We start from the raw sequence: 26,046 nt of genomic DNA, 5'->3' as shown, positions 1-26,046 counted from the left end.
TTGAAGTTCACATTATCTGATATGAGAATGGATACTTCGACTTTTTTGCTGTGTCCATGTGTATGGTATGTTTTTCCCCATCCTTTCACCTTTAGTCTATGGGTATCTCTTTCTATGAGGTGAGTCTCTTGCAGGCAACATATTGTTGGATCTTTCTTTTTAATCCAATCTGCTAATCTATGTCTTTTGATTGATGAGTTCAGGTCATTAACATTCAGAGTTATTATTGAGATAAGATTTGTATTCCCACTCATTTGGCTCATTTTTTTTTTTTTTTTTGACACGACTTGATTTTTCCTTTATTTGGTTGCTCCTTTAGGGAAGTTCCTCCCTTTGCTGATTTACATCGTTGTTTTTTATCTCTTCCTCATGGATATTTTGCTGAGAATGTTCTGCAATGCTGGACTTCTTTTTGTAAATTCTTTTAGCTTTTGTTTATCATGGAAGGATTTTATTTCATCGTCAAATCTGAAGGTAAGTTTTACCTCCTATTCTTATCTCCAAGTTCTTAGGGACTGCTCACTGTATATATGGACAACATTAGCTTTTTCTTTTCTTCTGCTATTCTTGAGAACTTCAACTGGAGAGGAAAGTACCAACTATCTTCTGCTTCATTGAAGAAGATTTTATGCAGGAACTGGATCAGAGATGACTTGGAATCTTCAGGAGTAGAAATTTTGTACCATATGCTTCTGAAAGACCCATCAAAAATGTCATCATCTGGGAGTTCCTGAAGGAAACAAGTTCTTGGAACTATTATGCATAGAATTAAGTTAGTCAGAGAATGTTCTTCATGTGACTCAGGGAGGTTAGTAAATGTTTATGTCATGATATATGAAATGTAAAATACTAAAATCATCCTGTATTTTCCCAGAGTATATATATTTCATTAATGAGCCTACAAAACTCAGCTATAAAATAAAAAGCTCTACAAAGCTGTTTCTGTGTGATCTCTAGACTTGGCCCCAGCCCTCCTCTTCTGGTCTTGCATTCCAATCTCTGTCACTTGGAAAGTCTCCCTCTCTGCCCAACTCTTTTTATTACCAACTCATTGTTCTAATTTTTCATTAACTAACTTTACCCATTGGATTAGAGTTGCAGCAGTTAGGAATGATAAAAACAAATAAAGATACAAATTTAGCAAATAACAATGGGCTCCATATTTGAGATATACTTATACTTTAAAAAAATGTTGTTTTTCTGAAATTCAGATTAACTGGGTGACCTATCTTATCTGGCAACCCTATTTTGGATTGCTTACCTTCATTCAGTTCTCCAAATGTCTCTCCTGCATAACTAGACCCCATTTTAAGATTCTGCACTCCATCTCAGTTCAGTATCTGGTCTTTGATTCCCTGGAAGAAGGAATTGGATTTGTTTTGTTCCAATAATGCTTTCACGTTTTGCTATAACACGATTTGTCCCTGGGTGAACAGAAACAGGTTATGTAGGACACATTCTGAATACAGAGACTCTTAGTACCTAAGCCCACTCCTTTATGTTTATCTTTGTTTTCTCTTGCCCCAAAGTTCTCAACCCACCCCTTTGCCCATCCCAAGAGTCCACACCTTCAGACAAAGGACATGGTTCCAGGCTAACAAGATGATCCTGTCAGCTAGGGCTCTTTAGATTCCTCATGACAGCTTCCCTAGGCTGATTAAAAAGAGTTATATAAAATAGGTTGAGGTTCTTCCAAATGGAAACTGTAGACAAGAAATTTTTTTTTTCAGAAATGTATGCTGCTGTCAAGGATTTTTGATTTGTTATTGTCTGCAATGAAGGAAAGTGAGTTTATTCCATTATAGTTGCATCAGTTCCTGAATGTTGAAAACTTAATTCCCTCTTCAACAACTGGCCTTTCTGTTTCAGATCTGCCCCATCCTGCAATTAAAGCTCTAGAAACACAGAAATGTGATGATTTTTTTAGGGATGAGTGCTGTATGTTTGTGAATCTTTATTTCCTACTTAAATTTTAAACTGCTCTATTGAGATAGCATTCACATGCTGAACAGTCTACAGGTTTATAGTGTACAAGTCAGTGTTTTTTGGTTTCTTATTGAGGTTGTGCAACCATCACTATAGTATACTTTCAGAACATTTTCTTCCCTCCTAAAAGAAACACATATCCATTAGCAGTCATTCCTTTCCATCTTCCTTGCCCTGCTCGGGCAACTACTGATTTACTTCCTGTTTCTGAAGAGGTCTATTCTGAAAGTTTCATATAAGTCAAATCATGCAATATGTGGCCTTCTGTAGCTGGCTTCTTTCTCTTGGCATAATGTTTTCGAGTTTCATCTATGTTATAGCATATACTAATACTTTATTTGTTTTACAATCAAATAATACTACATCGTATGAATATACTGCACTTCCTTTATCCATTTATCTGTTGATGGTAATTCCAGTTCTTTCCACATTTTAGTTTGTGTGCATAATACTGCTCTGAGAACTCATGTACAAGTTTCTGGGTAAGCATATGTTTTCATTTCTCTTGGTTCACTGCCTAGGAGTAGACGGTTTGGGTCTTCTAGTAATTCTCTGTTTAGTCATTTGAGGAATTAATAAACTATTAACCGAAAGGATGGCATCATTTTACATTCTCTCCAGTATTATACAAGCATTCCAGTTTCTCCACATTCTTACCAACCCTGAATGTCGTTTTTTATTATCACCACCCTAACAACTGAAGTAGTACTTCTTTGTAGTTTTAATTTGCATTTCTCTGTTGACTAATGATGTTGAATGTTGTTTCATGTGCAAAAATGGCTATTAGTCTGTTTTTGAGAAATGTATGTTTATATTATTTGCCTAATTTTAAATGGGTTTTCTTTTTATTATTGAGTTATAAGGGTTCTTTACATATTCTGAATGAACATATTTTATCAGATACATCCTTTAAAAATATTTTCTCCTAGTCAATGGATTGTCTTTTCTTATTGCCATTATTTGTGGCACAAACATTTTTAATTTTGATGTGTGTAATCCTAATATATCAATATTTTTCTTTGTACATCTAAGAAACTATTGCCTAACCACAGTAATGTTGATTTACTATGTTTTCTTTCAAGACTTTAATAATTTTACCTCCTACAGTTAGGTCTCTGATCAAATTTTTAAATTACTTTTGTGCATGGGGTGAGGAAGGGGTCCAATTTAATTGTTTTGTATGTAGTTCTTGGGTTCTCTTAGCACACTTCATTGGGAAGAATATTCTTTTCTCATCAGTTATCTTGATTCCCGTCTATAGAACCAGTTGAGCATAAATATTTTTGGACACTGAATTTGAATTCATTGATCTATAAATCTAACTTTACACTAGTGCTGAGTTGTATTAATTATTGTTCCTATGTACTCTTAGATTTTTAGTACTGATTGATCAAACCTATAGATTAATTCAAGGAGTGTTGTTAATTCAACAGTATTTTGTTTTCTGTGAACATAGAGTATCTTTCCACTTACTTAGATATTTAAAATTTATTTTAATAATTTTTATAGTTTTAAAGTTATTTTGAACTTGTTTTATAAAATTTGTACCAAAGTACTTTATTCTTTTTATGTTATTATAATTGGGATGCTTTTCTTAATTTTTAATTTTCAAATTTTCCTTATTTTGTATATTTATCTTTTACTCTAGAACCTTCCTGAATATTTATTCTGATAGAGTCATAGTATATTACTTAGAATTTTCCAAATAAAAAAGTCTCATCTGTGAATAGACATAGTTTTACTTTTTCCTTTCTGGTCTGCATGTCTTTTATTTATTTATTTTCATTACCTAACTATTATGATGAAACCTCTAGTACTATCTTGAAATGTGATAATGAGAATAGATATCTTTGTATTGTTCCTAATTTTAGCAGGAAAGCAAGCATTTATTAATTCTTCATTAATATGGTGTCAGTTGTAGGTTTTTGTAGATGTCCTTCATCAGGTCAGATTTCCTTCTATTTTTCCTTTGTTAAGTGTTTTTATCATGAATGAGTATTAAACTCTGTCCAAGTTCACCTCTTGCTCTATTGTGAAGTTTGTCTACTTCTTGCCTTTTAACCTAGTGGTAGACTGTATTACTGCAGTGGAATTCTGGATGTTAAACCAGCTGTGCAATCACAGGGATGCTTCCTACTTGATTCTGGTGTCAATTTTGTTCTTTTTAAAGAACCAATTCTGAGTTGTATGGATATTCTCCATTGTGTTCTTATACTCTTTTACATAGTTCTGCTTTAATTGACCTTGATTTCTTCCTTCTGCTTGCTTTATGTTTATATTTTTCTCTTATTTTTTCTGGTTCTTTAAGATAGAAGGTGAGGTCATTGATTGATAGCTTCATTTTTAATAGAGACGTTTACATTTATAAATTTTACTGTGAGCACTGATTTAGCTGCATCCCATAAATTTGTGATAATGTCTTCTTTTTAATTTTTACTCATTGCAAAATATTTTCTAATATCTCTTACAATATCTTCTTTGAAATCAATTGGTTACTAGTATGATTAATTTTCAGATATTTGTTAATTTCCTTCAGTAACTGATCTCTGGTTTAATTCCCATGGTGTCTGAAAGCATACTTTCTATTATTTCAGTTACCTTAAATATCTTCAGACTTGGATGGCTTAGCATATTGAGGAATATCCCTTGTGTACTTGAGAAGAATGGGTATTCTATGGTGGCTTAATAGAGTGTTCTAGGGATATTTGTTAAGTTCTGGTTGATTTATAGAATGGTTCAAATTTTCTGTTTCCTCATTGATCTTCTATCAGCTGTTCTCTCTATGACAGGGGGCTGGGAAGCAGAAGAGGGGCAGGGCAAGAAACACTAGCAGCCTTTTCCTCCTAGGGTGAAATATAGCTTGAAACAGGAAGCTGGAGGGACAGGAAGTGCCAATTTTCTTAACTGAACCTGTCTAGGGTAGCCTTCTCAGGAGCTGGAAAGTGGGTATAATGACAGGGTCATGGCTCAAGAAGAGATTTAAATCAAGAAGAGACTTAGTAGCTTTTTTTGAGTGAATGTTCTCCCACTTTGATGTATGCATTTAAGAAAATTTTCAGAGACTATAAATGATTATTGATCATTTTTAAAACAATATTTTCTTCAGTTAAGGTGTTGTTTTTTGGGGGGAAAGAGCTGCCAATACTTTTACTGTTTTATTCCCCAAGTCTTGCCTTCCTCTTCACTTCTTTTTTTTCCCTCCTCCTCCTCCTCCTCGTCTTTTTTAAGATTATGAAATGCAATGCTTTTTTGTTTGTTTTTTTTTTTTTGCTGCCTTATATTTCTTTCCTCACTTTTAGTTTACTTTATTTATTCTTATAAGCAGATGAAAGAGCTAATTTCACTGCTACAATGTCTAATTGAATTGTAGAGGGTATATTCAATAGTTTCTTGCCAGTAGCATCTTTGTCTGCCATTTCTTGTGTAGTCCATTAACACAGATGGCTTCCTTGAAATTTGTGCTGTGTTTGAATCTGAAAAAAGTCTTTAGCAACAGGGCAGTTTAATCTCCTCTGACTCCTCTGTATTCTTGGTATATACCCTCTACAAACTTTCCTCAGCTCTTTGGGGACAGAATCTTGGAACTGTATTCAGGCAGACCATCACATTCTTTGGTATGCATGTGCATTGTGTATTACTGTGCTATTGAGTTTCAGGCTGAACCAATACTGATTTCTAGTTCTTACCTGGATTTTAGGCTAAAGCTAAGGAATCACCTTCAATCCATATACAGCATGCAGTTTTGTAATTGTAGTCATTAACCACTTATATTTTCCTTAAATATTCATGGCCTTTATGATCCTGATAGCATTCAAATTAAGGTGGAAATCATTTGCTTGATAGAACTGATTTCATTGAACACAGAGCTTTACCCATGCCATAAGGGTCAAGTAATGCCCAAGCTAACTCAGCTTCAGAGAAATAAGTATTCCTAATTATGTAGTAAACTCTCAAAGTAAAACAACTTTCTTAGTCTTTCTTATTAATTCCAAACGTTTTCAGTATAACACTTTCTCCATACCCATGCAATGGCAATGATCATCGCAGTTGGGGATAGAAACCTAACCCAGAGGGAAAGTGTATAATAGAGTCCCTAGTCCCATTCACCTTGAGAGTTCCATAAAATCATCTTGTCACTGTGAGTTCTTTGTATTTACTCTATGATATTCAGTTTTAGCCCCAAAATATTGAAGGGTACTGGCTTATGCCTAGCATTAAAATTCATAAACATTAGAAGTTATTTATCAAAAGAGATGTTATTTGCCTTTCCTGTTTATTTTCAGTGGGCTCTTATTGGCACAAAACTCTACTATCATCTTCTTATAAAACGTAAGAATCTCAGTTTAACAAGAAGGAAAGCCATTGTGTAATTGCCCTGTTACTTAAGGTTATTTTGCTTGTGGAAGATGCTCAGAGTGGTGAATTGGGGAAGGAGAACAGTTTTAAATTTTTGGCCCTTTGTAGTTAATGCCTCATTCTATTTTAATATTAGATGACTTTTGTTCAGTGACAAAATTTAGTTCTTACAACATATTAAATCTCACCATCTACAGCCCACTGACCCTTATGTGACAGGACAAGATTCTTAGGGCCTGATGTTTCTCTTCCCACAATCTCTTCTAAATTTCTCATTTTTTTAGATTCATACCCAGAAAAACCAAGTGATTTTTCCAAAACCAAACTGATCTCTTGTCTTAAAATCTAGCTCATTGTGCTGCCTACCTGGAGAAATAGCATCCCCTGACATATAGATAATGTTTGAGGTTCTCCATCCCTTTTCTTCTTCCTGGGTTTTCTAGATTCCCTGCCAAGCACACAGAAGTGAAAATGAAAGAAAGAGTTCTCCATGTTCTATGCTCCTTGTGTACCCCTAGCATACTCTGTGGCCACTTTTCATGAAGCAGCATTGATACATTATGGTGGAGCCTCTAAAAACTAAGTACCTGTGACAGGGCTCTGGGCTGAACAAGTTTAGAGGCAGAGAGACATATTTTGTTGTGTTAATCCACTGAGATTTGGGGGCAATTTGTTACCATAGAATAATGTACCATATCCTTATTAATATAATTTCCAAAACTGAATAGGAGAGGAGGTCACAGCAAGCAATTCTGGCATAGAAGACTCACTTTGCAAATGTTATGCTGAATGCTTGGCTAATGAAGAGAACTAGGGACACCAAATCTCTCAGCTAGCTAATGCACACAAGAAAAAAGAAACTTAGATGAAGACAAAATCATTGAGAGAATTTTTCAGTTTTATCCTTTTTATTCATAGGTCTCTCTTTTGTCTTGGTTAAACACCATCTATTGTGATAGGTCAAATTAACTAAATTGTAATAGCTGTGCAACACAAAGAGATTAAAAGACATGCAACACATTAATGACATTTAAAACTTGAGGTTCCATCTTTAAAAATATATTAAAAAGTTATTTACAAATATTCTGGTAAAATTACACTGTGTGAAAGACCCTAAGGATGTTAAATTTGCTGGACTACTTTCCAGTGGATCCTAATGACAGTAAAGTATTTATAAGTAATCTTATTTCTTTAATATGCTGTGCAGTCATTTTTATGTTACATTAACTTTATTTTGTCTTTTTTGGATCATTCCCATGCTGCTTAGAGTGCATTGGGTTGTGGCCTAATTGCCTTATTATGCAGTATTAAATAACCTATAAAAAAGAATAGAAGTGCAAATTTTAACAAATAAGCCTTAGTCACCATAGGTGGTATAGGAAAGCAAAACAGTAGAATCAGGACAAATGTAAATGAAATATTCAGCAGAACATACTGCCAGCATAAAGAACTTTCAGAAGATTTTTTGGAAGAAAACCCCCCAAAAATGAATCAACAGGGGCTTATTTTAATCCAAATTGAGTGAATAATTAAATTTCATGAAAAGAGTTAAAATGTCCAGGTCCCTAACTGCTCTCTGTGGGTTACTAAAAATCATAAGTAATGATACTGCTAGTCATTTTTAAATTATCCAAGTCAATCAGATAGGAGAGGATGTGAAAAAGGCAGATTTATTGTTATATTTTTTGGAAGTAGGATAGTTAAGATGCTAAATAGAACTAAATAGTCATTTCCCAATAACTTATGTATGTGTGGAGGAGGTATGGGGGTCTCCCCCCACCTCTCTGTATAGACAGAGAGGTGGATTATATATCTGTATATAATCCACTGTGAGGCACCCTTTCATGATAACTCCTCTCTAAACCTATGGAGAACCTCATGTTGTTCATTTCCTTTCCCTTTCACAGTTTGTCTAGATAAAATAGGTGCCCAATGTATTTTTGTTGATGAATAAACTGTGCCTTGGACGCAGTTTTACCTTTTATATGACACAGTCTTCCCTTTTGTACAAGAAAGAGTAGAGAACAGTATCACTGAGAAAATTCCATAATTCTGGTCATTGCACATGTATTTTCTTTGGCCATTCATTGTTGGCTAACTTTCTGTAACCCTACCTGTTGTATGATATTTGCAGAAAGACAGTAAATTGGTAGTAGATGTGTTTTGCTTGCTTCTCAGCATCCTAAATATTTTATATCTTCTTTGAGGGATGGCCAATCCTTTATCTTTTTTTTAAATCATTATGCTAAGTTTTTCTTGTCCTTGAAAGAAAGGCAATCAGGAGCATTTCTAATACACTGCATCTGTCTTGGAATGACTTTCAGGCACATTAAGTCTGCTTATGGGTACCTCCTGAGGGCAGTTTTAGAAAAGAAAATATCAAACTCTTTCTTAAATGGGATTCCTCTTACCAGTGATACCCAATACACAAAGTTGTCCAGCCCAACCCTTTATATGCCGGGACACTTGTGAGAAAAGAATGGGAATGTCTCATCACAGAGACTCAAGGTGACAGCAAATTCAGTCATTGAACTAAAAGTCTCATCTCAGTCACAAGTGACTTAATTATATCTAAAGCCTAGAAGAGGCTGTTATGTAGGCAGCACATGTCAGAACTAAATATCACTTTTGGAATGCTCCGTGATGGGAGAAGGGCTAGATTCTACTTCTTTTTATGTTGTTTATTGAGTCTTTACATACTAGCATTAGCAGCATCACACCATGGACTGCAGAATTAAAATTAAAATAAGACTAAATTAATAGTTTTCTTGGTAAGATAAGACACACATTTTTTCTCATGCTGACAGAAAATCAAGAATAAATGCAAATCATTGTTGCTACAGTTTCAAGCTCCAGGTTCTTCTGAGTCCTCTAAGCTGATTGACAGTATATCTATGTCAATTCCATCTTCCAGTCACTATTGTAATCAGTTCAGACTCTCACCCCTTTCTTAAGTTTCTTTACTCCTTACTCTCAACAGACGATTTAGCTTCATAAAAAGCACAGGGCAGTAATTTCCTTAAATTCTATGCTGACATCTTTTACTCCTGCTGAGATGGACAGGGATGTTGTCCGAGGCCAAATCTGCTACAGGGCTCCGATGTATATTGATGAACCCATCCATCTCCAGAACAGTGACTCAATCCTGCACATGTAAGAATGACTTGGGATGCTCTCACAAAACTGATGCTCAGGCCCCACCTTTGGCCAATGAAGTCAGAATTTGTCAGGCTGAAGCTCAGATCCTAATTTCAAAAATTCCCCAGGGGATTCTAAGGCAATCCAGGCTTGCAAAGCAGCACTTAGCCTAAAACCTACACATGGGCAAGTATCTGTGTGTTTTCAAAACTGTTCCATTTCAACACTCTGCAGAGTACCTGACTCAGAGCAGATGCCTGGAGTGTATTCTTGTCTGACTGCTTCACCAGCTCTCTTCCTTTCCCCCTATTATCCTCAGAGTATTCACATGAGCTTTCAACATGTTCTCTCAACTATTATCCTATCTTTCATTCATGAACTTCCTTCCTTTCTTTTTTTTTTTTTTTTTTTCTTTTTTTCTCCCCTCCCTCACCACTCCACCAAGAATATTCTCGCCTGAGCTACACTGACCTCTTGAACGGCTGTGTTTCTTAACCTTCGCGCTACTTGACACAGTGTTGATGACTTCTGCTGTTAAGGACTTCCATGCCACCTTGACTTCAGGGTCACCACTGCGTTGAGTTCCTCCTAGGGTATCCTTCACTCTTCCCCCTTCCTCTGGTAGTTCCTTAAATCTTGCTAATTCCTGGACTTTCGTTTCTTTTGTCCTCACTCCTCACCTCCTTTGAAAGGTCTTTTTTTTTTTTTATTGTAAACAAATGGGATACATGTTGTTTCTCTGTTTGTACATGGAGTAAAGGCATACCGTTTGTGTAATCATAAATTTACATATGGTAATGTTGGTTGATTCATTCTGTTATTTTTTCCCTCCCCCCCCACCCCTCCCACCCCTCTTTTCCCTCTATACAGTCCCTCCTTCAGAAAGGTCTTTTCATTGGTCCTAGACCTCCTTTGAAAATACAATGAAATCCATGGATCTCTTCCCTAAGGAAAGCAAATTTGAATACAAACACAAAAGTTGGCACCTAAATTCCAGTGGGCTTGCGGAACCCTGTTTTCTTCCATGTTTATGAATAGGACATATAATTAAACCTAAGAAAACTGGGGAAAAGCATTGTAAGAATAGCAGAAAAGGTTTCTGAGGAAATGGTGATGGAGCACTTATGAAGCTTCTTGAAGTTTCAATTGTTTGAAGAGTAATTATACTTACTTACATTTGTGTGCTCTTTGTTGGATATTTCCTATATCTAACATGACCTCCAGACAGTGCTGAAGTGCTCTCTAGTGTTCCAAAGCACAAGAAGGCTGTGTGATAAGCCTCACAGAGAAAACGCATGTGTTGGCCAAGCTTCATTTAGGTATGACTTGCAGTGCTAGTTCAACATAGGAAGTCAGTGACATGTATTAAATAAAGACCTTTAAAAGAAACACATATAACACAAGGTATGAATTGATCAATTAAGGAAAATGTTATAACCAGAGGCTTGTAGGAACCAAAACCTATATTCCCTGCTGCAAGTAATGCTTCAGTATCTGCTAATTCAGTATTCAAAGCAATTTTCTAGAGCGTAACTATTATGAGTAATGAAAACTGACTGCATACAAAAGCTTGTCAAATTGATCTTTATAGCAAGCTAACCTTTACACTAGTAAGAATCACAGTATAGCATTTTTCTTTATGTATGTACATACCTTTGTGACTATAATTGACTTCAGCGAACTTTATTCCTATAACCAAAGTGAAAAAGTGAATCTATAAAAGCTAAAGTAATATTTTAAATTTAAATTCTAGAGAAGTTATCTGAATACCCACAAACCAAATTATAGTTTTTAGGGATAGTAAGAAGCACAAAGAAGTGAATATTTTATGCCTCAGTTATCAGAATTGATGCGGTTACTATTGCTCTAGCCTACCCTTGACCTCAAGAGCTTTAATGGTTTCTCACGTAGACACCTAGCAGCTCCATGCTTTGTTCACCAAATGCAAGGAACTTTTGCTTTGGCAAAACTGGAATGATTAAGGTGTTAAGAAAATTGGCACTTCCAGGTGCAAAGGTCCAAGCTTGTAATCCCAGCAACTTGGGAGGCTGAGTCAGGGGAACCCCAAATTTGAACCAGCTTCAGCAACTTAGTGAGTCACCTATCTCAAAATAAGAAATAAAAAGGGGTAGGGATATAGTTCAGTGGTAAAGCACTCCTGGATTAGATCCCTCCTACAAAAAAAGATAATTGGGACATTAAAAGATGACTTTATTCAGAATGTTATTTTCTATGGAGACAGAAGAGAATTCGATGAACTATTTTTACACTTTTATACATTTTCTGACAGCTATCGGGGCCCTTTACTCCTCCATATTGATTTCATTTGGGTTTCATGTTGAATTTTTAATTCAATTAATTTTAATTTAATGTCAATTTTTTATTAAAAAGTATTAAGCATTAATTTTATATTAAATGAAATATAAAATACCTTACATTAAGATATGAAATAAATCTTACATTAATATAATATGTATTCATTAGGTTTTTAAATATATATCTTTTACTTAGTATGATAATTATATTAGTGATAATGCTAATGAAGAAAAAGTATAGTAGAACTATTTTAAAAATTTTGGAAGTTCTTATTTCTGTTCAAATATTAATCTTGTTTAATTTATCCTAACTATATAATGGAATATTATTTATCCTATTAAAAGAGGGGAATATTGATACATGCCATAATACTGCCAAATCTTGAAAACAGTATGCTCAAAGAAACCAGACACAAAAGACTAAATAGTACATAATTCCGTTCATATAAAATGCCCATAATAAGTAAATGTTTGGAGACAGAAAGTAAATTAGTGTCTGCCCAGGGCTGGAGGGGTTAGGAGGTAATGGGGTAGTGATATTATTGGGGATGGAGTTCCTTTTTTTTTTTTTTTTTTTTTTTTGGTACCAGGGCATTGAACCCAGGGACACTTAACCACTGAACCATATCCCCAACTCCTTTTTTATTTTTTTTATTTTGAGACAGGGTCTTGCTAAATTGCTTGATCAGTTGCTGAGGTTGACTTTGAACTTGCTGCCCTCCTGTTTCAGCCTCCTGAACAGCTGGAATTACAGTGAGCCACTGTACCTGTTTGGAGTTCCTTTTCATGGCAATGAAATGTTTTAAAGTTGATTGTGGTGAGAGTTGAAAAACCTTGTGAATATATTAGTAATTAATTATATACTTTAAATGGGTGAATCTAACATTATGTAACTTTTAATTAAAAAAAATATGAATAACACTTTACTTCTGTCTACTTGAACTCCTAGAATGAAGCCTGAGAGGAACAGACACACACATGCAAAGACAGAAGGCATGTTACTTTCATAAGCAGTTCTTTTTGCAGTGCTGGGTATCAAACCCAGGGCCTTATGCTTGTAAGGGAAGCACTTTACCAACTGAGCTATCTCCCCAGCTCTCATGAGTAGTTCTTGCAAAATCCGTTAGATAATAGGCTTCAGAAGACCAAAATGACTGGAGGGGTATCGGTTATAAGGATAAGTGATAACGATTAAGTGTATGTTTACCTTTTCTAGTAATACTAAACAGTTGTTGTAAAGGAGATGATCCAATACATGATCCAATTTTCCAGTGGGTTCCAGTTGATACCTTTGGTCTTGGCCTAGTTGCTAGCAGATCCTTTCACTCTCAAAACTTTCCATGATTTAGATGACCTCTGAATCATGTCCTCATAATAGTATATACAAATATCATGTCCTCATAATAGTATATACAAAGTCTACATGTTCTAACAATGTAGATATTGATACAACCAATTAATAATGGTGGAGAATTGGATACGTTTACAAAAAGTAGTGTGTATCTAATAATTCCCTTTGAGATAGTCTGGGTGGTTAAAGGGTAACCACCTTAAATTAGACTCTGGGCAGAGGGGAAAGAAGAAAAGATTACTAATTTTAGAACTGAAAACTTCTTATTGTTTCAGTCCTCTGCTCTCAGAGCTATCAGGAATTCCTTTGTCTCCACTGTTGATTCTATTCAGATCTTCCCATTTCAGTGGATCTCCTCATCTTTCCACCCACTCATATTTCATGACATCAGGTGATACATTATCACTAAGATTTGGTGCAGATGATGTCCATGGGTTTTTATCCTATTTGTTCTTTCTTTAGGGGGAACTCTAGGAGATTTAAAATCTGTACTGCAACTCATCTTCTCAGAATTCCTCCAGCCAATACATTGCTTTCTTTCTCAGTTTACTTTTTTTCTTTTTTTCTGTATTAAGCATGTTCTCAAATTAATTGGCAAGAAATAGTTTGGGGGAGATTTTGATTTATTTTTATGATTTATAATTTGTATCTTTAAAATGTTTTACCCTCACTTTTAGTTAATAGTTCAACTAAGCACAGAATGCTGGTTGAAAATCCATTTTCTTCAAATCTTGAATGCATTTCATCTCATTTTAGCTCCCAGCAGTTGTTGGGTTTACTGCTGTTGTGATCTTTCATCTGTTGTATATCATTTGTCTTATTATTGCTGTTGGTCTTATTATTCTCTGAAAGTTTTAAGGATTTTCTTTTGTCTCCACAGTAATTTTCATTATTCTCAGAATAGAGAAAATGAAATGGAAGTACAATAGCTTCTTAAGACAGCACAGGTAGTAGCCATACCGTATACATTGGGTCCACCTTCGAGGCTCTTGTTCTTTGTACTGAACTGCTCTGCAAGAAAGAGTTAAAACTGATAGCTTCAAATAAGACTGCAAGTCTTAACAGTGCTAACTTTTATGGAGTATTTACCCAGTCCCTGTGCTAAGCATTTCTCATAGTTTATCTAATTTCATTCTCACAAGAACCTTATGAGACAGGTTCTGTTGCTGATCCAGTTTCCAGATTAGAAAGCTGAGCTAACGGAAGATACAGAGAGTATGAGAACTTCCTAAGCCAATAGTGTCAGAACCCCCATCACTGTTCAACAAACATTTCTTGCAAAGGGTACTTAGTAAATATTTGAAACTTTCTATGCCACGCAGTCTCTCTTGCAGTTACTCAGATCTGCTATTGCAGCCTGAAAACAGTCACAGACAGAATGTGTAAAAAGAGAATGTGATCATGTTCCAGGAAAATTTGGTTTACAAAAGTCGATGATGGTCTGGATTTGGCCTGTGGGCCATACGTTGTCCACATTTGCCTTAGGAAATAATAAAAAACAAACCAAAAAAATCAGTAATATCTGAAGCCAAAGCCAAATTCTGATCCAGCCAGAAATATTAACTCTTGATACAGAGCAAATACTCAAAAAAAGTACAGGCATTTCAAAGTCACAAATACCATCAGTGTAGGAAATAAGAAGAATAGAAAGTTGACCATGATATGGACAGAATCTAGTAACACTGATGCTCAGAGAAATGACAGAGTCCACATAGTTCCTGCTGCTTCTGACCCTGCTCATCACTCTGCTCTTCAGGGCTCCTCAAAGAGTGAGGTAATGAAAATGGATTAATGGCATCAAAATCAGCACTTGTGATTTGGACAAGGTGAGGCTATAACCTGAGTGCCTTTCAGTTCTCCAGTGTTGTAACAACAACCACTTTCTCTGAGGGAAAATTCTAAAAGCAACCTTCATGTTCACAAAAAGAATAATTTAGCAAAACCATCAACAACTAACATTTATGTCACAGCCACACAGTTTTGGTAACAAGAAGCAGATGGTATGTTCGGTTCCAAATGAATAATATGGGTATTATTCATCTGGAACCAAGATCAGACGAAACATTTACTTATCACCTCCGCATAACCAAGGGCTTAAGAAAGAAGAGGAATGTTCTGGTTCAGTGACAGATTTTGCTTTGCCAAAAGTATAACTTGGGTAGACTTAATGAAATATTTCCATTTTTCAAAAGGACTTGTTTCACAGTTTGTCTTTGTATTGTATAGAAAGCCAGAAAGATAGCAATCATTTAAGATTTTATTCCTACCAGGATATAGACTTGTCAGCTGTAACCAGGAGCCGATGCTCAGGATAGACACTATAATCACTTTTTATCTTCCCTGCCACAGTGAATAAGAACAAAATTTCTAAAGGGTGATTTTAAAGTGGAAAATGTACTTTATATTCAACTGGGAGAAAGAAACTGATCACTAGATAAGGAATAGCAAGAGAGAGTTGCTTTTCTTCATTGTGAAACATATTCCTTATGCTCAATAACACAAAACCCTTTCAGCATGATTATGGACTAACACTCTGGGACAGGAAGAGACCATGTGTCTCTCCTGGCTTTGAAAAATAGCCCAGTCTTCTTACTACAGTTAAATCAACAAATCAGTTCAGAAGCCAAGACACAAAACTGTTAAAAGTCAGACTTCCCTTTGACTTGAGTCACTCTCTCTGTACATTAAAATTTCTTGTGCATGTTTCTGCATGATATGTCCTGGGTCCTCTACTTCTGGGCAGAGGTGAGGGGGCAAGAATGGATTGTTCTCTCATCCCTAACTGCAGGTCACTGGAGCCTTTATGTTATTTGGAAACTAACTCTGTAAATAATTTTGGAAGGTATTTTTGTACCTTTTTGTTAGAAAGTTTGCCTTTGCATGTTCCTACTTGGGCCAAAAACTTTCAGCTATTTTAGTATCTAGAATATGATTAAGATAAATAAGTACTAGGAATACACCACCTATTTAGAAACATTTTTTGTTATCTAAATTCTTCTCAGGGATAAATGTAATTTTTTAAAAAATTAATGCAAAGTTTATAGTTCACCTATATCACTTAAAAGAATGTTAGGTATGGTCTGATGAATTTACTTTAGCTAAGATTCTTCTCTTTAAGGTCTTCAAATATTTTTAATATAGTAAGTTGCTTTTTTCCAACCAAAACTTTCCTATTTCTCTCATGTGTCCTATACTACTACACCCAGAACTTTTTTTTTTAAGATTTGGAATTTTAATAATTTGAGAAAAAATGAAAAACAAAAAATAACTTATTTTCTCATTTTTCGTCTGAGAATGGAAACTGCACTCATATACTATATAGGTTAGGCTACTATAGAAGATAATTGACATTAGCACAGCACTCTACATTCAGTGAGAAATGTAGATGCTCAACTAATTTGAATCTGTTTTTAACACTTTGAGAAAACATGTTGGTAGATCTCAAAATGTTGTCCCTGAAACCAGTGTACCCTTGAACAGGGTATCTCAGTGTAGTTTTGAAACATGTGAATTAGAATTTTTTTAAAATAAAATAATTGGTATGGTATCCATAGATACAGAAATACCTATCTACAATTTAAAAGAAAAAACTCTCAGTAAAAACTCTTTAGTAATAGAAACTTTCTCAACATAATAAAGTATATCTACAAAAAAAACCTATAGCTAACATCATATTCAAAGCTTTCACGCTAAGATCAGAAACAAGATAAGTTCATTCCCTCTCACCACTCCTCTTCAAACTGGCAGATGCAATAAGACAAGAATAGAAAATAAGTATGGTTTGTGACGAAAGAAATAAAATAGTATTTGTTCACAGATGACATGATCATCTATGCAGAAAATCCAAAATAATTAGTTAAACAAAAACAAAAAAACTCTTGAAACAAATGAGCAATTGTAGGGGGACTTCAGCATATGAGATTAATATACAAAAGTCCATTGCTTTCCTACATACCATCAATGAATAAATGGAATTTGAAATTAAAAATATAGTATCATTTACATTAACATCCAATAAATAAAATAATTAGGTATACACTTAACATAATATATATAAGACTTACATGAGGAAATCTATAAAACTCTGATAAATAAAAAGAACTAAATAAATGGGGATATATTAAATATTCACGAATGGGAAAACAATATTATTAAAATGTCAATCAACTTGATTTAGTGATCCTGGTTTTATGGATCTCACCAAACCAATTCTGAATTTCATATGGAGAATCAAGTTCCACAATAATAAAGTTCTGTGACAATACTGAAGAAGAACAAATTTGAAAGACCAACATTATCCAACTTCAGGATAAGTAAAGCTACAGTAATGAAGTCACTGTAGTATTGGCAGAAGAATAAGCAAACAAATCAATAGAACAGACTAAAGAACCTAGACACAGACACATGTAAATATAGTCAAGTGATCTTTGACATAGGAGCAAAGGCAATACAAAGGAGTGAAAATGTTCTTTTCAATAAACATGTTGGAAAAATTGGATAGCAACATGCAAAAACATGAATCTAAACACATACCTTATACCTTTTATCAATATTAACTTACAATGAGTCACAGATCTAAATTTAAAACATAGAACTATAAATCTCTTAGAATATAACATAGGAGAAAACTTACTGATCTTTAATATGTTGATAGCTTTTTAGATGCAATACTAAATGCACACTCCATGAAAGGAAGAACTAATAAGCTATACTTCATTAAAATTTAAAATTTATGCTCTGCAAAAGAAACTTTCAGAATAAAAAGATAAGCCATGGATGAGAAGAAAATATTTTCAAAAGACACATTTTAAGGGATTGTTCTCAAAATAAAAGAAAATCCATTTAACATTTAGCAGTAAGAAAACAACCCAATTTGAAAATGGGCAGAAGGCCTGAACAATACCTCACCAATGAAGACTGAGATGGCACATAAACATTTGAAATACTTCACATCGTATTTCATCAGGGAAATACAAATTAAAACAACAATGAGATACTACTGCATATCTATTAGGATGGATAAAATCTAGGACACTGACAACACCAAAAGTGACAAAGACTTGGAATAACAAGCTCTTTCATTGCTACTGGGAATGCAAAATGGCTCAGAAACTTTAGGAGAAAATTTAGTGGTTTCTTATAAAATCAAACAGTCTTATCATATGACTCAGCAATTGTATTCCTTGGCATTTAACCAAAGAAGTTGAAAACTATGTCCACACAAAACCTGAAGATAAATATTTTTAGGCAACTTTATTCATAATTTACAAAACTTGGAAGTAACCAAGATGTCTTTTAGTAGGTAAATGGGTAAATAATGTGGTACATACAGATAATGAAATATTATTCAGCACCATAAATAATCTATCAAGTCATTGAAAGACATGGAAGAAACTTAAATGCATATTATTAAATGAAAGAATACAATTTTAAAAGACTATCTACTTAGAATTCCAGCTGTGTGATATTATGTAGAAGACAAAACTATGGAGAGTTAAAAAGATCAGTGATCATCAGGGTTTGAGGGAGAGATGAAAGAATAGGCAGAGTACAGACAATTTTTAAGGCAGTGAAATTATTTGATAATGTAATGATGGGTACTAGTCATTATACAGTTGTCCAAACCCATAGGATGTACCACACCAAGAGTAAGTACTCATGTAAACTAAGGATCTGGGGTGATAATGATGAGTCAGTGTAGGTTCATCAATCATAATAAATCTATCACTTTGGTGTTGATAATGAGCAAGACTATGCATATGATGGGCCAAAGACCATGTCCCTCTCAGTTTTCCTGTGAATGTAAAACTACTCTGAAAATAAGTCTATGAAAAATATGAGAAAAGTTTTATTAGGGAGGCATGTATAGATAGACTGTCAGGTTCAGCAAAACTTTTTCTGGAAAGGGTCAAATAGTAAATATTTTAGGCTTTGAAGGACACAGATGGTCTGTTTTACTTATTTCTTTCTTTTAAAAATTGTTTCAAAATATAAAAGAATTTTTAGCCAATGGTCCTAATAGTAAGCAGGTGGCAAGTTGGATTATGTCTGTGAGTCCTACATTGCTGGTAGTGATCTATGTAGTTAAAAACATTGATCTAGAAAAAAAAGTTGTGAATACTAACATTACAAACCAAAATTATAATATCTTTTGAGCACTTCTTGGTTTAATAAATAGTACATTCAAAATATATACTTGAAACTTCTAATTTAATTAGTATTATGAATTGACACACTGACTACATCCCTCAGCACTCCCAACATAGAAATGATGGACTGTTCTGGTTTGGATGTGAGGTGTCCCCCAAAGGCTCACATGTAAGACAATGCAAAGTTTAGAGGAGAAGTGATTGGGGTTAATAGCTTTAACCTAATCAGTGAATTAATCCCTGCTGGGATTAACTGAGTGGTAACTGAAGGCAGGTGGGGTCTGACTGGAGGAAGTGGCTCATTGGGGGCGTGGCTATGGGGTATATAAGCACTCTGTGCTTCCATATGGTCAGCATATGAGCTTCTTCCCTCTGCCACACCCTTCTGCCTCACCTGGAGCCCTGAGGAATGGAGCTGGCCTTTTTTGGACTAAGACCTCTGAAACTGTGAGCCTTCAAATAAACTTCTCTTACTCTACAGTTGTTCTGATTTAGTCTTTTAGTCACAGCAGCAAAAAAGCTGAGTAAAACATGGACCTCATGTTTTCTCACCATGACAAAAGGAGAAAAATCTTACCCAAGAAGATAAAAACAAAGCTTCATAAAAAATAGCCAACAAATTCAATAGCAAGTGAATTATCATCCAAAGATTAAAAAATATTAAAGCCGACTTCCAAAAGAGATTCTTAAAATAAGAAGTTTTGAGCTGGGCAGGGTTGTGCAAATCTGTAATCCTAACAGCTCAGGTAGGAGGATCACAAGTTTAAAGCCAGCCTCAGTGGTTAAGTGCCTCTGGGTTTAATCCCTGCTTAAAAAAAAAAAAAAAAAAAAGACAAAGTTTTAAGATCCTAAAGGGAGTACAGGAATAAGTAACATTCATAGAAAAAGAAATCACAAAATATAAACACACAAATTAGAGGAAACAAAAAAGAATCAATTGGAGATCCTGGCACTGAAAATCATGGTCACTTTTAAGTTACCAGGCAGGTATAGTTAAAGAGGTACCAAATTAGAAGACCCAAAACGGGAACTTTTAAAAAAGTGAAGATCCAGATAAGATCAGTTAAAAAATTCTAATATATGCATAATATATGTTCAATAAAAAAGGGGGGAAGGGAAGAAAGAAGGAAGGAAGGAAGGAAAAAAAGAGGCAAAATTTGAAGAATTAATGAGATGTTTCTTCTGAGTTGAAGAAAGACATGGAACTTTAGGCAGTGATCTAGTTTGTAAATATTAGAAATAAAAACAAATTCAATGCTGCCTAGGTTACAGTGTCACCATAACTCCTTATGACATACACACACACACACACACACACACACACACATATATGTTGTATATGGACACAATGCCTTTATTTATTTTTATGCAGCACTGAGGATTGAACACAGTACCTCACACATGCTAGGCAAGCACTCTCCCACTGAGCTACAGCCCCAGCCCATCCATATGGCATTTTTATGTGAGATAGAAATTGGTGCCCTTGGACAACTGACCTTTAATTTCAGGACCTCAGTGAAAGGCCCATGTTCTGGTTCTCTGCTCTTACTTGCTTCCTTCCTTAGCCATATTCCTTCACACAAGACGAGTTATATAACCATACATGGTACAGCCCTGGGTAAAATATGAGATAATTTAACTAGGAATTATTTTAAAGATTATCTACAAACTAGCAACAATTAATCTGACTGTATGTTTTTTTAAAATTAATGATATGCATGCCAGAAGATAATGGGATTAAAACTTTAAATGTTGAGGAATAAACATTAAACTTGAGACTCCATACAGAACTAAATTGTCATTCAAAAGTGAGAATAAAATATAGAATTTTTTGGACAAAGAGTAATGAAATCTACCTCTTACAGATTCTTGCTGAGAGAACTACAGAAGGATGGACTCCAGCAAAAGAAAAAGTGAATTCAAGGAATGGAGTGGGATATGAGCAATAGTGGTAAGTAAAAGATAGTAGAAAAATATTTGCAGTTAATTCTAATGTAAGAAGTGATTTTACTGAAAAAAATGTTAATGTTAGGTCAGCTCAATTTACTTCAGTTGAAGTCTCATCTTTGCTTATGGTTCCAAATGTTTTCAGCTTAGTGAATTTTTTCAACTATTAACTGCCTAACTTTTCTTAATGATAGTTAATTACCACTATACTGATAAAATGTAATTATATATATATATATATGTGCTTAAGAAGTTTTTATGAGTGAATAAATGTCTTCTCACTTAAACTTTAGAATGGTTTCTGATGAGAGACAGCATTTTATTTTTTATTTTTTTTGGTGCAGTGGCTTGAACCCAGAGGGGCTTAACCATCGAGGCAGATTCCCAGCCCTTTTTATTTAATTTTATTTTTTCCTTTGAGACAGGGCCTTGCTAATTTGCTGAGGCTGGCTTTGACTCTTTGATCCTCCTGCCCCAGCGTCCCAGAATGCTGGGATTATTGGTAGTGTCCCATGACTGGTGAGAGAGAGCATTTTGATGGGATCAAGTATCAGAAAGTAGTTTTAGTGTTGGTTTTGCCTTTCATCAACCTCTGCTCTGAAACACACTTCTTCAGCTTCTTTAGCTTTAGTTTCCTTACCTGAAACCAAAGATGATGTTACAGATGTTGGTGATGTTAAAACAAGATAACATATGGGATTATATAGCATGTTTGAGATGCTTGTTTATGTTTTCCCTTACATTTATTACCATTCAGTGCCAGAAAAGTATTTGATGCTTTAGCGACAGTATATGCAAGGCAAGATGAAAAAACAATTTTCAAAGCCTCTTCAAATTCAGATTTCCTTTCAAAAATTTAACCAAGGAGCAAAAAGGGGAAGAGAGACACTAGAGAAAATCTAAGGACCCAGCACCCAGGCCAGGTCCTCTGAGCAGAAATCTGTAAGATCCTAGAAAAGAATATCTGTGTGGTATATCTTGCTAGGCAGCCTCAAATGTATTCTTATGACATGATTGTCACTTAAAACTACCACAAAAGAAAGGGCTACCCAGTGGACAACAAAGTAGAAAAGGAACTGAGTACTTGAAATCCTTTGGGGCTGTATTTGATTCTGAAATTAGGAATGGAGGAATTAGTGGGTTGAAATGGTAACGACAATGCTCAAGAATGCCAACATTGATTTGCCTTCTATCTCATGTGCAAATAAAGCAAAAATTAAGTTCGTTTAAAAACTATGAGGTATACTGTCATCTTGGATGGGAATGCTAATTCTTCCTAAATTAATTTATGGACCTAGCCCAATTCCAGTGCAGAGAATCATATCTTCGGTATGTTCTTACCAGAGGACAGTGATAAAAAGAAGCTGTATTTAAAAATATGTTATAATATCTTCCTTTTAAAGAACTTATGGCAAAATTCAAAGAACAATTTGGTGGTGGTGGTGGGGGAATGGTCTTCAGTAGATTTCTCTGTTAAGTCCTTGGAGAAATCTTTTGTTAAAAACAAAATGATTTCTTGGTTTTGCCTAGAAAAATGGTAAAGACAACAACAAAATGGTTTATCCTTGGAAAGGAGAAATATATTTTTTTAAATAAAGTTCTTACTGAAATACTCTTTCAGGATATATCACTCAGTTATTTTTATATGGAGCAAACAGATTTAACCCTCACACATACAGCCTACAAGCATTTTCTGTGACCGGCCTGTACTGATGCCTTTTTATTTATTTAGAGCAGCCTCAGACAGAGATGGTCTGGCTGCTCCATCTTGCTGGCAAACCATCATCTTGGCAGAGAAAGGGTAATCCTCTTACACATTTACTCCACACCCCACTTGCCAATCATTCGTTGTATACAGTTCGGTTACTTTTTTGATTAGACTGGAAAGGCAGAGCTTCTTACCCATATTCTCATGGTTGTCATATCTGAGTGAGACATTAGTATTAAAAGCCAGACTTTTGGTGAAACAAGTGGTCTTGTTCTCAAAATAGATAAATAGTGAGTACTTCTTTGCAAGTTTGGCTACGAAAAAGTTCAGATTAGTGTATGTTGTGTTGCCATTTCAGTGGTAGTTTTTGATGATTAAAACTGGTAGAATGGTTACTTGGATTGAAACATTTAATCATTAAGGATGAATGCCACAGCTCATAATCCATATCACAGTTCCTTGTGCTTTTGTGCCTTCTGTCTCTCTGACTTCTAACAGTGTCATTCATTGATTTTCTAAAAATTATATATATAATCCTAATAAAAATCCAATCATTTTTGCTTAATTTTGTTACCTATGTAAATTAAAAGGTATAATTTAGATCAAGAGTTAAAGAAATATAAACACCTGGGCATAATTATACTTAAATTAATAGCATTCACTGTTTGAAATTAGCAGTTTTGTAGACCTGGATAGAAAAATAACCCATGATTTTTAGTCCACTGAAATGAAAATATTTTCAAAGACATACAAGGAGGTTTCTGCTGTTTTGAAGCTTCTAAAAGTTTATTTGAAGAAAAGTCTCATGGAAATGGTTTCATCTACCTTTTCAAAGTCATCTTGAATTGACTGCTTTGAAATTAGGAGAAATGAGAGGACCCATGTCCATTTTTCTTTAACCATATTTAAAAAAAATAATATGAATAAAATAAATAATATAAACAAAATTTAATAATTTTTACATGTAATGAAGTTAATAGTATCATTTAGTCAGTAAGACAGGAATGTCACTGGATGCTCAAAGGCAGTTGTTATTGATAGAGAAGTATATATTCAGAGTCCAGTTAGGACTTAAAACCATAGCAATTGTTTTAAAAGGAGAAATGTAATACAGTTGTCTGCCAGGAATTAGAAATCTGAAAAAGAGAACCTAAGTTTCTCAGAGCACGTGTAAAAGGAAGAGGTTAGGCATTTAAAAATTTAGAAGACTAGATAAGGGACTCAAAGAGCCTGGACTCAAACTTGTGAGGAGGGATGTTGCTGAGTCCTGTTGGGGTCTCAGGAATGCCATGGAGGTGCTGCCGCCAGGGACCCAGACCTTTGAGTCCTGGGCACCCGTGGACTACAGCTGAGGGGGCAAGGTGATGTAGGTTCTGCTAGTATTGGGAAAATCTAGCTGGAATAATTGCACTACTGGAACAACCAGTCATTGCCTCAGCATTGAGTGATGTTGAGAACAGGAAACAAAACAGGACTGGAAATAGCCTACCAGGAAAATACCCCTTCTCCTATGGTAGCCAGCACTGCCTCTGGCCACGCCCACAGCAGGGGCTGCACATGCCCAGAAAGCACACTAACGCTGAGCCACATTCCTGCCCTCCTCTTAATTCTTAGGGTCAGCCCCAAGCATGTTAGGACTAGGAAACATTCATCTACGGGCTTTGTAAAGCATTGAAGTTCATGGTTTTATGAAACAAAAATGAATTGAAGAGACACGTGGACTGTTTAGAAATGAATGAATAAAAATAAATTAATAAAGCATGTAGTTTGTTTTGTCTGTTTTAAAAAATAACATTCTGAGACTTTAGTACCTGAAGATCTATCTCATCAGAAGAAATAATGGGTCAAGGAACGAAAGAAGAGTTGAGGAGGGAACATCATAGAAGAAGAGAAAGCATTTTTGTGTTCTTCGGCAGGCAAATAAAACATGAACTTAATTTTCCAAAAGCATGTTTGTGTGTGTGTGTGTGTGTATGTGTGTGTGTGTAAGATCCATGTTTATACTACAACTTTACACATTAGGAATTGTAATCCTTTAAAGGTGAGGAAAAGATGTAAAGAGTCAAAAACAATATTACACAGCTAAGGGTGAAAGAACTGTTTAATAAAAGCACATTGTGTGTGTGTGTGTGTGTGTGTGTGTGTGTGTGTGTGTTTTAAAAAATAAGGGAAACATTAAATGGTTCTTAAGATGCAGAGTATATAAGGATCAAACACTACATTCTTAGCATGGATGGATAACTGTCAAATCTTTAGCGGAGTTTCCAAATTTATAACAGCAGTTTGTAAAAGTGCCCATTTCCTACACCTTCACAGTACTTGATATATAATGAATTAATTTTTTACTCAATCTGATTATATCACACACATATTTTGCAACTTGATGTTTATTTTAATGATGTGTCTATCCCTTGAGGTCATTGAAAGGAGTATCCAATTCATCATTTTTTAAATGGTTGCATAATGTTTCATAGTGGCTGATATTTATTCAGATTATGCTCATTTTGTTGTCATGTTGTTAAAAGTTGTTGAAAAACTATCCATATATATATATAAGATTGATGAGTCAGGTTATGTGAGTAGCCAACTTTAGAAGACACTATTGGATTTATTTTGCATTAACCTATTAAGTTCCCTAAGCACTCATTCCAAAAGTTTTTTTTTAATTTATTCAAACTCATTACTCTTCTATTTATTTTTTCTTTTTTTCATTACTCTTTTAAAATTTTCATTCATATATTTGTTTCTTTGATATTTTACTCTCTATACCTCTAGCATGTAAGAAGACCCAAGTAGCTATCTTGTCTAACCTACTTTATGCCCAATATTTATAGTAGTCAATATGTTATTGAATGAATGAATGCAACTTTGAATGATAAGTGTGTGTCTTCCTACCTCCCTATCTCTAATTCTTCTGTGCCCTCTATGAAAAAATATTACCTGTCATATTGTATTTACTCTTTAAGACCTAGCTTCAGTTTCCTTTCCATGAAGCATCCTTTGATTCACGTGCCCTCAGAAGTGATTTTCTTCTTTATTCATCCCTCTACAGTACCCTGTACCATAATACTCTGAGTTTGCCCTATTCCGACCTCT

General features: G+C 34.7%; 1 protein-coding gene across 3 annotated transcripts in view; it reads left to right on the top strand.

The window, feature by feature from the left end:
• Kcnn2 (potassium calcium-activated channel subfamily N member 2) overlaps positions 1-26,046 on the top strand; it is a 444,782-nt gene that overhangs the window by 143,176 nt on the left and 275,560 nt on the right. For all 3 annotated transcript variants that reach the window (XM_047556193.1, XM_047556190.1, XM_047556192.1), the window contains exon 2: positions 21,161-21,246. The gene's annotated coding sequence lies outside the window, so the exon portion shown is untranslated. The remainder of the gene's footprint in view (positions 1-21,160; positions 21,247-26,046) is intronic.

The sequence above is a fragment of the Sciurus carolinensis genome, chromosome 6 (genome assembly GCF_902686445.1).
Source record: "Sciurus carolinensis chromosome 6, mSciCar1.2, whole genome shotgun sequence".
Lineage (NCBI taxonomy): Eukaryota > Metazoa > Chordata > Mammalia > Rodentia > Sciuridae > Sciurus > Sciurus carolinensis.
This window is presented reverse-complemented; position numbering and strand designations above follow the sequence as displayed.